General features: G+C 38.9%; 1 long non-coding RNA gene across 1 annotated transcript in view; it reads left to right on the forward strand.

Annotated features, from left to right (window-relative positions):
• LOC136338191 (uncharacterized) overlaps positions 1 to 12,470 on the forward strand; it is a 35,084-nt gene extending 22,614 nt beyond the window's left edge. The window contains exons 4-6 of the long non-coding RNA XR_010731931.1: positions 9,606 to 9,643; positions 11,058 to 11,157; positions 11,809 to 12,470. This is a non-coding gene — a long non-coding RNA (uncharacterized lncRNA). The remainder of the gene's footprint in view (positions 1 to 9,605; positions 9,644 to 11,057; positions 11,158 to 11,808) is intronic.
• The last annotated feature ends 1,681 nt before the right edge of the window (positions 12,471 to 14,151 follow it).

Here is a 14,151-nt window from a genome sequence, read left to right on the forward strand (position 1 = left end):
GGATGTCTGCCCTCTGCTTGGGAGGCAGTACGGTCAGTCATTCCTCTGAGCTCAGCTCTCTTCTGTCATCTCTTTGTGCAGCTGGAGTTCCTGACCCTTGGCTTGTTCTATATATTTTTCTTTCTTCAGAGTTTCTGCTGACTCATTTCTCATAATTTTTATTTGCATATAATACCTTCCAGTCAGAACTTTTATAAAGCAAAATGACCAATTTTCTGGTAAATATTTCATATAATTTAAAAGTGCCTATATGAACAACAGTAGCAAGTCTAATATTTTAATAAAAAAGTAAAATATGGCCCTGGCCGGTTGGCTCAGTGGTAGAGTGTTGACCTGGTGTGCAGAAGTCCCGGGTTCGATTCCCAGCCAGGGCACACAGGAGAAGTGCCCATCTGCTTCTCCACCCCTCCACCTCTCCTTCCTCTCTGTCTCTCTCTTCCCCTCCCGTAGCCGCAGCCGAGGCTCCATTGGAGCAAAGATGGCCCAGGCGCTGGGGATGGCTCTGTGGCCTCTGCCCCAGGCGCTAGAGTGGCTCTGGCCGCGGCAGAGCGGCGCCCCGGAGGGGCAGAGCATCGCCCCCTGGTGGGCAGAGCGTCGCCCCCTGGTGGGCAGAGCGTCGCCCCCTGGTGGGCATGCCGGGTGGATGCGGGCACATGCGGGAGTTTGTCTCTTCCCATTTCCAGCTTCAGAAAAATAAAAAAAAAAAAAAAAAAAAAAAAAAAAAGTAAAATATAATTATCAACTTCTATACCAGGCCAACCCAACATAAATATAATGCAAGGTACATATTCACCACATCAAAAAATAAATAAAAAGAAACAAATGAATTAATATCAGTACTATGTTTAAACAGGTAGATTATAAAAATTCCTTTATTTGCACTAAGTTTTTGAAAGCCAGTGTGTACTCTATGCTTAGGGCAGATCTTAGTTTGAACTAGGCACATTTTAAACATTCGACAGACACTGACGGATGGAGGTTCCTGCATAATAATAGTTCCACACTTTGTATCAGATTCTATTCCACTTGACAGAAGACTAAGTTTATTCTAGCCTTTTGGTGAGAGTATCCCCAGGGAAGATGATAGGACAGTATGGCTCCTGAAAAGATGTGTTTTAGTGTCTATAGGAAATGGATTTGGTCTTTCATTAAAAAAAATTTTTTTTCAAATTTATTGGGGTGATATTGTTTAATAAAATTATATAGATTTCAAGTATACAATTCTATAATATCATATATCATCTGTATATTGCATTATGCATTCACAACTACAAGTCAAGTCTCTATCCATCAGCATCTATTATATATATATCCCCCCTAGCCTCCTCCACCTCTCCCTACCTCCTGTCTCTCCTGCATCCCCACACTACTGTCTGTGTCTATAAGGCTTCTTGTAATGTGCTTAATCCTTTCTTGTTTTTCACCCAGTGCTCCAACTTCCATCCCCTCTGATAGCTGTCAGTCTGTTCTCTGTAACTATGATTCTGTTTCTGTTTTGTTACTTTACTTTTTTCATTAGATTCTATTGATACATGCTGTATTTGTCTTTCTTTGACTGCCTTATTTTACTTAGCATAATAATCTCCAGGTCCACCCATGCTGTAACAAAGGGTAAGATTTATTTCTCTTTATGGCTGAGTAGTATTCTGTTGTGTAAACGTACCACAGCTTTTTATCTACTTATCTACTGATGGACACTTGGGCTGTTTCCAAATCTTGGCTATTGTAAATAACACTGCAATGAACATAAGGGTGTACATATTCTTTCAAATTAGTATTTTGGTTTCCTTTAAATATATAACCAGAAGTGGAATTCCTAGGTCAAAAGTCCATTACATTTTCAAATTTTTGAGTTAACTCCATACTGCTTTCCACAGTGGCTGCACCCCTCTGCATTCCCACCAACAGTGCACGAGGGTTCCCTTTTCTACACACCCTTGCTAACACTGGTCGTTTGTTGATTTATTGATGATAACCATTCTGACAAGTGTGAGGTTATATTTCACTTTCCTTTTTTTGTGATAGAGACAAAGAGAGTCAGAGAGACGGACAGACAGACAAGAAGGGAGAGAAATGAGAAGCATCAATTTTTTGTTGTGGCCTCTTATTCATTGATTGCTTTCTCATGTATGCCTTGATGGTGGGGGGCTAAAGCAGACTGAGTGACTCTTTGCTCGAGCCAGCAACTTGGGCTCAAACTGGTGGGCCGTGCTCAAACCAAATGAGCCTGTGCTCAAGCTAGCAACTTCATGGTCTCAAACCTGGGTCCTCTGTATCCACTGCACAACTACCTGTTCAGGAATATTTCACTTTTCTTTTAATTTGCATTTCATATGTCCACTGGCCATCTACACAGCTTCTTTGCAGAAGTATCCAGACATTTGCTAATTTTTTAATGGATTATTTGTTATTTATTTATTGTTTTGGTATTGAGTTTTATAAGTTCCTTCTGAATTTTGAATACTAAACCCTTATCAGATGTATCAGTTCATAGCAGTGGATTATCAGTTCTCCCATTCAGTGGATTGTCTTTTTTTGTTGTTGTTGATTGTTGCCTCTGCTGTGCAGAAAGCTTTTTAGTTTGACGTAGTTTCACTTGTTAATTTTTTTTATTTGCCTTATTTGAGGTGATATATAAAAAATAAATATTGCTCTGAGAAATGTCTGAGATTTTATGTCTATGTTTTTTTCTGGAATTTTTATGATTTCGAGTCTAACATTTAATTCTTTAATTTAAGTTTATTCCTGTGAAGGGTGTAAGAATGTGGTCCAGTTTCTTTCTTTCATTCTTTTCTTTTCTTTTTCTTGCAACCACTTGTCCAATTTTCCTGAATATCATGATCTCATTATATGTTCTTGTATTATTTGTCAAATATTAAGTCACCATGAAGGTATGGGCTTATTTCTGGGATTTTTATTCTGTTCCATTGATCTATATGTCTGTTTTTATGCCAGTACCATCCTGTTCTGATTACTATGGACTTGTAATGTAGTTTAATATCAGGTAGTGTTCTACTGATATCAACTTTGTTCTTAATCCCAATTCAATCTGTAGATTCATCATAATTCCCATCAAGGACCAGTGGGGTATTTCATAGAACTAAACCAAATATTTCAAAAATGTATATGGAGCCACAAAGGTCCCAAAACAGCAACAGCAATCTTGAAAAAAAAATAACAAAGTTGGATTTGGTCTTCAGGAGATGAAAGAGCAAGATAAAGAGGAAACTAAACATTAGGAGAAAGGAGATGGTTAGGCTCAGGGGAAATAGCTAGGAAGTGGGGCTGGAAGAGCCTCTTCCTCTCTTTCCTGTACTCTTCTATCTTAATCTCTTTGACTCACCCTCCTTCTCTTTTCTTTAAGGCATCTGGTACACTCTAAGTCAACCCTACCAGGGCCTCCAAAAGTAACTATGAACCAAATTAGTTCTGGTGTTTATGAAAATATGAATAAATGTTGTGACAAGATTCACATCTTGGGGCCTGACCTGTGGCGGCGCAGTGGATAAAGCGTCGACCTGGAAATGCTGAGGTCGCTGGTTTGAAACCCTGGGCTTGCCTGGTCAAGGCACATATGAGAGTTGATGCTTCCAGCTCCTCCCCACCTTCTCTCTCTCTCTCTCTCTCTCCTCTCAAAAAAAAAAAAAAAAAAAGATTCACATCTTGGAAAGAATTGAAAACATCAACAAAATACTTGGGATAGATTTTAAACAAAGACAGGATATGGCTACAATAATTTCAGACTAATGCTTTGTTCCATTAATCTCTTTCTGTACATCTAAAGTTTTAAATGATTTAAAGTTTTAAAAAATGGTGAAATAATATCATAGAAGAAAAGATCAATGTTTTAGTATGAGAAAGTGTAATGGTACATTCAATGTGGGTTAATAAAACAGATAGTACAATTATAATTGCAACCATCCTGGAGTCTCTCTTGTCTCAATCCTTATTCCCATTGTTTAAGAACATATTATCTCTGCATTTTCTTATTCACCTTCCTTAATAAGAAAATCTTACCTGACCTGTGGTGGCACAGTGGATAAAGCATTGCCCTGGAATACTAAGGTCGCTGGTTTTAAACCCTTGGCTTGCCTGGTCAAGGCACATATAAGACTCAACTACTATTAGTTGATACTTCCTGCTTCTCCCTCTTCTCTTTCTCTCTGTCTCTCTCTCACAAAAGTAATAAATAAAAAATTTTTTAAAAAGGAAACCTTATTGTCCTGCTTTTGCATTTGGCCAAATTATCAATTGCTGGCCTGTTTCTAGATGGAGAGTTCTGGTAGTTCAACCAACTGTGGCCAGGAAAGGCCGTGCAACACCCCCTGCCATAGAGCTGTGGACAGGTAGACATAATAAATGAAATTTTTTAGCATACTTGTGCACTGGTCAAGGCGGGTGGTCAGCTGGCAAGCTGCTTGGCTTTCTTCAAAGAAATACAGAATAATGGATGTCAGCATGGACTATAGGTCAGATTTCTTCAGTCCAAATATTGATTCCATCAAGAACCACCTTTAATGTACTCAGGCAACTTAACCTGTCTGCAAATTCTCATAAATATTATGTAGACACTAAAAGTCTCTACCTCTTGGTTGTTGTGAGGATTAACTGAGATAATTTATACAAGTTATTGGAATGGAGCCTGACATATAGTTAGTGCTATATTGTATTATTTTTATTTTCTCATTTATGCAGAGCTAATCATACTCTTGGCACACCATGCTTTGTCTTGTTAATTTTCACTACAGCTATGAACAATCGGTAGTGTGATCCCCATACCGCCTATGAGGCAATCAGGGCGAAAAGAAGGTTAAGCAACCTGCTTTAAACTATACAGTTAGTAAATGGCAGGGGTGAGACCCAAAATAAAAGCTGATCGATTTCAAAGGCTAATTTCTCTGTTTTACTCCAGTGTAAAAAGACAACAGATAGTAAAAGAGCCGAGTGTTGAGAGCCAACAACTTTGGTGAATTTTATTACAATGATAGATGGTTGATTATCCCAGAAAATCCTCAGAATCTTATTTGGTTTCCATGAGGATGCCACTCGGGCTCCGTGTTCTACTCATTTATATGCTTAGGCTGCCAAAATGCAAGACCTACCACCGGGCCTGCCTGCTCTGTCCAGTTGGGTCCCATTGCAGTCAAGTCATCACTGATGTGTTGAAAAGGTGTTCCAGTTTGCTTTGCAGAGAATGAGCTGATGCCTCTTTGGGCAAAGATCAAGCACACTGTTCGAATACCATGGCTGTAGAACCCAATCAAAAAGGACCAGGTTATTGCCCAAGGGACCATAGTGATGACACAGCCGGCAGCGTTCCAGCCATTCGCTGTCTAAACTGTAGTTTGAAATGGTTTGCATGACTGTGCAGCTTGACCAGAAGCTTCTTGGATTTGTAAAACATTTCTTGCCGTGCTCTGGATTTAAAAAAAAAAAAAAAGTCCAAACTTTGAACTGTTCCCCCAAAGATAGACTTTGCTTTGGAGCTTGGGGAACACACACACACACACACACACACACACACACACACACACACCTGTGTAGCAAAGCGTGAATGTATCACATTGAAGGGTAGAGCCTTTATAAATGTTGGTGCTGTTAAATTCTGAAAGTCAGGACTTGGAATGCCTCCTCCGCTGATTGCACGGTAACTGGTGCAGCTATAATAGGCTCCAGACACTACTAGAATAGCAGATATCTGCCTGTGACTACAGAGGAATATATAAGAAAGAGAAAGACAGATGGTGTACTTAGGTGCACTTAAGTCTGATTGCATGAGTTGATAATGAATGTTTAAATATGATGCTCCCATAAAAATCAGATACCTGTAGACAATGCTGGAATAACTACAGACTTGCTAGGGGAAGAAAATGAAGGTGTAGATTCTAATTTTTGTTTTTGTCATTATTATGATCGTCTATTTACTTGGATGGGGATTTTCATAACTTTCCCCGAGACTAATCATAAAACAAAAAAGCACAATCAGTAGCATAGAAAACAGATTCTTCAAAATGAGAGGAAACTTAAAGAGTGTTTCAGAGCTGCGGATAGGGGCCGGGAGAGGTCAGATACTCTAAGTGACATATTGAGAATTAAAAGTCATGTCACATAGCTCCTTGCTCGGTATCATTCCGCCACAAAGCCCCATGTTATCTCTCCGAGATTATATTAAAACATTATAAATCAAGCAAGAATCATAACTGAAACACAGCTCACATTGTTCAGAGAGGATAATCTTCTACTCCCATAAACAACTTTGGTTTACAGATTTTATTGGCCTCAAACCAGATTAAGTGGGATTTTTTTAAAAACCTTAATAAAAGCTGGGTTTTATAGTGGCAAATATATGCTCAATTTTCCTAAGCGGCTTCAATTTTTAACACCTTTTCTGTGTCTGCTGTCTAAACAGACCTCCAGTTAGATGATTATACTTCCCAAAAGTAAAAGCTCAAAGATCTGACTTAGATCTGATATCAACAGAGAACTAGGGCACGAGATGGTTGGGGAGATGGTGTACGCTTCACACGTGCATGCGGATGGTCGGGGAACCGAGGGAAAGAACCCGGATCCGAAGTGCACGCTCCACGCCGAAAGTAGACATCAATCAGAAACTGTAAATAAATTGGACCTGGCACCTTAAGTGCCTTAAATGTTTGAAGTTAAACCTTAAATTGCATACTTATTCTTAAAGGAAGCGGTGAGCCTCCCATGAAAGAGACTGGTGGCGTAATCAAGATGAGTAATGCTGCCCGATTCTGAAAGGACTTCACCACCTGAGTAGGAAAGACAGTCCCTGGTGCAGGAAGCCCGGAAAGTCCACATGCCACTTATCATGAGCGGGGAACTGGGTGGTGAGAGATGCACATGCTTTAAAAATTAGGCGGTGCTGATACAGGTCAGACACTCCGCATAGTGGTGGAAACGCCTTCCAAACAACATCTCAGAACAAGGGTCCACGTCAGGCTGTTAGAGATTTTGCTAGAACATGGGAGATCTTGAAATGACTCTCCAAAAAAGCAAAAAAGACGACCACTTCACATGCAAATAAAAATGACTTTATAATTCTTAGCTTCTGCATCATGCAATTGTGTAACTGTAAGATGGCTTATAGTTCCCATGTGAATAGATCCATTTAGTAAACTAACATGATACAACTGTCATTTCTCTAGCTTCCAAAGAGTTTCTTTCATTTCAACCTACCAAAATGTCAAGATTATCATTACTGCCAATTTTTGAGAGTGAAGTAAATACTCTAAAACTTGTACACATCACAGGAGACCGCAACTGAAAAAGAAACATCATCAGCAAAATACCACCATTTTTATGACAATTCTGGAAAATGAGAAAATTTTAAAAAATGTGAAAGAAAACCATCCAGTGGCACTTAAAATATATACACCAAAATTACAGATAAAAATTTAGCAAACTGTATCCAACAATTTATTAAAATAATATTTCATGATTCATATTATATTATCAAAGACTTCTTTTTAAAAAGGAAATGTCCATTAGATGTTATTAAGTTATAACCAGTCAATTCTGGTGAGCTGTGTGTTTGGTTGTGAGGACATGAAACACAGTTTATTGTTTTATAATTATTTGTTGTTATATTACTTCCTATATAAACAACTGTAAACTTACTTTTACCCTACCTGTATTATTATTATCTATGACTGCCATGATGTAAAGATGTATAAGGCACTCTAACTCAAAATGCTTATTATATAACCACATATATAGTATGTTTGTTTATGTTTAAAATGTGTTTGGCATGTGAGTGTATATGTATATTTGAAATTATATAAGAAAATATCTAGAAAGATAAATAGTAGACCCTGGCTGGTTGGGTCGGTGGTAGAGCATTGGCCTGGCATGTGGAATTCCCAAGTTTGATTCCTGGTCAGGGCAGAGAAGTGACCATCAGCTTCTCCACCCATCCCCCTCCCTCTTATCTCTCTCTTCTTCTCTTTTCCCCTCCTGCAGCCCTGGCTTGAATGATTTGAGCATGTTGGACCCAGGCACTGAGGATGGCTCCATGGCCTCACCTCAGGTGCTAAAATAGCTCAGTTGCCAAGCAACAAAGCAAGCCCCAGATGGGCAGAGCCTCACCTCCATAGAGGGTTTGCCGGGTAGGGGTACTAGGGGGAGTCTGTCTACCTCTCTGCTTTCCACTTAATAAAAAGAAAAAAAAAAAGAAAGAAAGAGAGAAAGAGATAGAGAAAGAGAGAAAGGAAGAGAGAAAGAGAGAAAGAGAAAAGATAGAAAGAGAAAGAAAGAAAGGAAGAAAAGAAGGAAGGAAGGAATTAAGGAAGGAAGGAAGGAAGGAAGGAAGGAAGGAAGGAAAGAAGGGAGGAAAATACTAGTATAATAACTAAATGGCCACAATGGCGGCTCCTGGCCACACGCAGGTTCCTATTGGATTTGGACAGATGGTAATGAAACAACAGAGCCAAGAACTGGTAGGCCATTAGCTTTAATCCTAGCTTGCGCCCAGCGGGCAAGTAAAAACACACACTAGGCTCCAAAACCCACTCATTCAGTGCTCACAAAGCTACTGACTTATTTAAGTTTCCTAGAATCAAAGGTTTCTAGCTCACCAGCATTAGTCACCTCTATTTCCCATCTCCTTCTCTCTGTCTGCACAAACTGGCTTCCCCCTCACCACTCTGCCATCTTGGCTGCCTCTCCTCTCCTCCAGGTGGCCTTTCTCTGCTCTCCTTTATCTACTCTCTCCTCTAGTGCTAATCTCAGGAACCAAAAGAGAGCAAGCTCCCGGTCTGTCCCATTTTATAGTGTAGAAATCCAAACCTTTCATCCAATATATAAACAAACAAGGAACTCTCTGATACAAAGTCACTTATCTGAGGCATAATGGGATTCCTCATAAGAGTGCACCACCCCACACCATGCAATCAGTCAAGGGTGTGGGGAAAAGCTTAGTCTTAAAACTAAGCCTTAAGCTATAACGATGCTGCCTGCTTACAGCCTGTCCCCCACACCCAATGCAAATTATAAGCGAGCAAACATATACATCATATTTACAAACTTATTTGACCAACAATAACCATGGTTACTCTGAACAAGTTCACTCTGTTTTTGTTAAACATTATATGTCCAGAATAGATCAGTTATTGTTACATAGAAGGTTTCATATTTGTTAAATGAAGGAATTAAATAAATTGAGTTGGGGGTAAATTATAACATTTACTTTTTGCTACAAGTAGCTATTTTGTTTAAATATTTTTAGATGATGTAATTATATTAAAACTATAAACACACACACAGGCACATACACATACAGCACATACACACAGAAACATTTAACTATTATTTCCTCAGGGTCCTTTATTAACAAATATTAGTTAAAAAAATATTATGTGTCAGGTACTGCTCTAGATGCTTGAAATCAACCAGTGAACAAAACCAATAATATATATATATATGTTGAATCTAATCATTCATTCATTCATGTATTCATTTAAATTGTGATTATTTAATCATTTATTAATTCATCAAATTGACCACTTAATTTATTTTAGAAACTCTGTTAGAAAAAATATATTGAATCTTATAAAAATGAAATTCTCTTAACTATATTTTTCTAGATGTATAAGAGGAAAATTCACAGAAATCAGCTAAGAAAGTGAGTATTTATACTCATTGTTCTTATTTCATAATTGGGCAAAATTCACCAGCAAGTTAAGTGAACTCTATTAGGACCTTCTATGAAAAAACATGAGTTAATTATTGTTGGGCAAATGAGTTTGTAAAATTTGTGTTTTTTCAGTTTGCTCACTTTTATTGTTAAAAATGGTGCTGGGCAGCCACATGTGTTCCTGCCCTCAGAGCAGGGCAGTTGATTGCCAATTGCAGATTACCTTCCTGCTTGGGAAGGGCCATCATTATGCTAATGTTTTCTGGAGGAGGGGTTTCACTCCCAAAAGTCTTCAAAAAGAAAAAGAGAACAAGAAGGAGAAGAAAGAAGGAAGCCAAGATGGCAGGGTGCTGAAGGAGAAGCCAGTTTGTGCAGAGAGGAGAAGGGAGAAGGTGGGGAACCAGAGGTGACTGAGACTGGGTGAGACTGATAGGGGCCTTTTATTCTAGGAAAAACAGAGAATCTTTCAGGGTTTTAGATCCCTGTGTGTATTTACTCACCGGTTAGTGCAAGGCTAGAATAAAGGAATGGCCCACCAGTTTGTGGCTTTACTGTTTTTTTACTGTCTGCCCAAATCTAATGGGAACCTGCATGTGAATGGCAGTGACAGTGGCGGCTATTGGCCATATAATTATAAAAAAAAAGAGAGAGATAGATTGTTTATTATTTATATAACTTAGAAAAATGAAAAACTTTCTAACAAACGGGAAATGGATAACAGAACATTGGTTTCATATCAGTTTGATCTGATCATCAATGCTGTATTGTATGTGAGTGTAGCTTGAAGTACAAGACTTAATATACTGACAAGGATGCATGAGGCTATGTTAGCATGCTGCTAGAAGGGCTCTTAGAGGCTTGAGAAAGTTATGATGCACATTAAGTGAAGTAGATGTACTATAACTCTCATAGTACACCATGGAAGAAATCAAAAGGCTCTAAGAATGGCATGTTAAAGTAAATTAAGCCTGAAAAACCTGCTGGGTGATTAAGTTTTACGGGAGAACCTAGAAAACATTTTGTTTACTGAATTATAAAGAGTTTACTCATGAGAAGGGTACTATCATCACTGAGAAACTCAGCAATTGTTTTTTGCCTACATTTGATATTGGGTAATACTGTTATACAATTGACATATAACATTACAAATCATAGGGTGTCAAGTAAAAGAGGCCAGGTGGTAGTTGCTTAATTCTCAGAACCCAGGGGGCTGTAATTACCATACCAAACAGCAGGGTTAGAGTGGCAGCCAGGATGGCCTGACCTATAAAAACCATAAAGATCTTACATAGAACAATAGCCAAAGGCATACTGCATGATCTTTACTAACAAAAGAAATGAAGATTGGATGGTCAGGAGGCTGAGAGAAGCCACTCAATAAAAGTCATGATCTCTTGCCCAGCTTTTAGATTGAAGCCAATTCTTGCATCTGGAGTCCATTGACTGAAAAGAGGCCAAATGTTCAGGAGGAAAACAACATAGACTACCACAGCAAGTATAGAGTAATGTTTCCCCAATAATTCCCAAATTGGTCTTGAATCATTTTCAACAGGGGGAGAAGAATATCCAAGTATTTCAACAACAGAGGGTCTGAGTTAACATTGAAACCCCGGGATGTGCTCCCATGGTGAAGTGGAAGCATATGGCAGCCAAGTAATACATGGTATCTTGGCCTAGTTCTGGTTCAGTGTGTCCAAGCTCCAAGGCCCCACCTTGTGGTCATTTCTCAACCCCTGGATGTATGATTGGAATAGAAATGCTCAGTAGCTATGTTCCATATTGGTTCCTTTGCTTGTGGAATTAGAGCTACTGTTGTGAGGAAGGCCAAGTGAAGCCTCTGAAACGAAATCTCTCTCTTCTGCAAGATAGTTACTGAAAAAAAATCACACAACCAAACAAAACAACAAATTGCAGAAATTAGTGCCAACTAAAGGCCTAAAGGTAGTGCATCTTGTCTTATCTCCAATTAATTCACCAGTTTATACCTTATAAAAGTTAGATGAGGGACTTGGCCGTTTGGCTCAGTGGTAGAGCATAGTCTCAGCATGTGGATGTCCCAGGTTCGATTCCCGTTAGGGCACACAGGAGAAGTGCTCATCTGTTTCTCCACATCTCCCCCTCTCACCTCTCTCTCTCTCTCTCTTCTTCTGCAGCCATGGCTCAATTGAAGCAAGTTGGCCCCGGATGCTGAGAATGGCTCCATGGCCTCTGCCTCAGGCACTAACAAGGACTTGGTTGCTGAGCAATGGAGCAACATATCAGATGGGCAGAGTATTACCCCTAGTGGACTTGCTGGGTGGGTCCTGGTCAGGGCGTATGTGAGAGTTTGTCTCTCTGCCACCCCTCTCCTTCACTGAATTAAAAAAAAAATAGTGAGACGGACTCTGAAAGATAATAGTACGTGAATGCCAACTCGACTGAGCAGTATCACAGTTGAAGATGTAATACCAGATGTGGTTTAGTTGCAAAAACAGATAAAAATAGCTTCAAGTACATGGTATTCAGCCATTGATCTGGTGAATGATTTTTTTTTTAATCTTTATCAAAAGGACGGAACAAAAAACAGTTTACATTCACATAAAAGAAATAGTAGTATGTATTTATAATCTTGCCAAGGGCTATGTAAGAACTCCCCTACTTTCTTTAAAAATATAGAATGAAGAAAGTTAAACCATCTAGATATGCCTTAGAATATCACACATGTCCATTATACAATGACATCATGCTGATTGGTATGATGAACAAGAAATGGCAAGTATATTAGAGGCTTCAGGAAGACACGTGACTGAGAAAACAGGAGATAAAATGATGAAGGTTCAGAAAACTGATTCATCCATGGAAATTTTATGATTCCAGCGGTTTGGGCCATCCTGTAATGTATTTTCCAAACTAAAAGAAAGATGATTATATTTCCTACCAGTGATGAAGGAAGGACAGCATCTCACAGGTACCTTCAAGTTCTGGAGACAGCGAATAAACACACACTTGGGAAAATTGCTCCAATCATATCCTGGATGATCCACAAAGCAGACATATCCAAGTGAAACTCAAAAGCAGAAGAGGTCTCTGTAGTTACCTCAAGTTTCATGTAAGCCATCCTGCCACTTAGATCATATGACCTGGTTCAAAATCTTCCAAAAATAGAAGAAAAAATACTCCTTAACACATTTTATGATAACCTTGATACCAAGCCTGGCAAAGATAGCACAAAAAAAATAAAACTACAGACCAATATCTCTAATGGATACAGATGCAAAATCCTAAACAAAATACTAGCAAATTGAATACAACAACACATTAAAAATATAATACATCATGATTAAGTGGGATTCATTCCAGGAGCACAAGGATGGATGGTTCAACATACAGAAATCGATCAACGTAATATAGCATATCAACTAAACAAAGAACAAAAATTATATGATCCTATCAATAGAGGCAAAAAGTCATTCGATAAGATACAACATCCCTTTATGTTTAAAACACTCAATAAAATAGAAATAGAAGGAAAGTACCTCAACATAATAATAGAGTAATTAGCTGACTGCAAACCATCAGCTAATATCACAGTAAATGGTGAAAAAATGAAGGCTTTTTCTGTCAAATCAGGAATGAGACAAGGTTGCTCATTCTCTCTACTCTTATTCAACATAGTTCTGGAAATTTTAACCAGAGAGATTAGGCAAGATAAAGAAATAAAAGGCATCCATATAAAGAAAGAAGTAAAAGTATCACTTTTTTCGGATGACATGATCCTGTATATAGAAAATCCCAAAGACTCCACCAAAAAACTATTAGAGGCCCTGGCTGGTTGGCTCAGCAGTAGAGTGTTGGCCTGGCGTGCAGGAGTCCTGGGTTCGATTCCTGGCCAGGGCACACAGGAGAAGCGCTCATCTGCTTCTCCACCCCTCCCCCTCTCCTTCTTCTCTGTCTCTCTCTTCCCCTCCCGCAGCCGAGGCTCCATTGGAGCAAAGATGGCCCGGGCGCTGAGGATGGCTCTGTGGCCTCTGCCTCAGGCGCTAGAATGGCTCTGGATGCAACAGAGTGACGCCCCAGAGGAGCAGAGCATCGCCCCCTGGTGGGCGTGCCGGGTGGATCCTGGTCGGGCGCATGCAGGAGTCTGTCTGACTGCCTCCCCATTTCCAGCTTCAGAAAAATGAAAAAAAAAAACCCTATTAGAAACAATAAATCAATACAGTAAAGTCACAGGATACAAAATCAATATACAAAAGTCTATTGCTGTTCTATACACCAATGATGAAATTTTGGAAAATGAACTAAAAAAATTTCATTTTACAATTGCAACAAAAAAATACAATACTTAGGAATAAACTTAACAAAGGATGTAAAGGACCTATATACTGAAAACTACAAAACATTATTGAAAGAAATTGAAAAAGACACAATGAAATAGAAAAAAATTTCATATTCATGAATTGGAAGAATCAATATAGTTAAAATGGTCATATTACCCAAAGCAATATACAAATTTATGC

Source organism: Saccopteryx bilineata, chromosome 5 (assembly GCF_036850765.1).
Source record: "Saccopteryx bilineata isolate mSacBil1 chromosome 5, mSacBil1_pri_phased_curated, whole genome shotgun sequence".
Lineage (NCBI taxonomy): Eukaryota > Metazoa > Chordata > Mammalia > Chiroptera > Emballonuridae > Saccopteryx > Saccopteryx bilineata.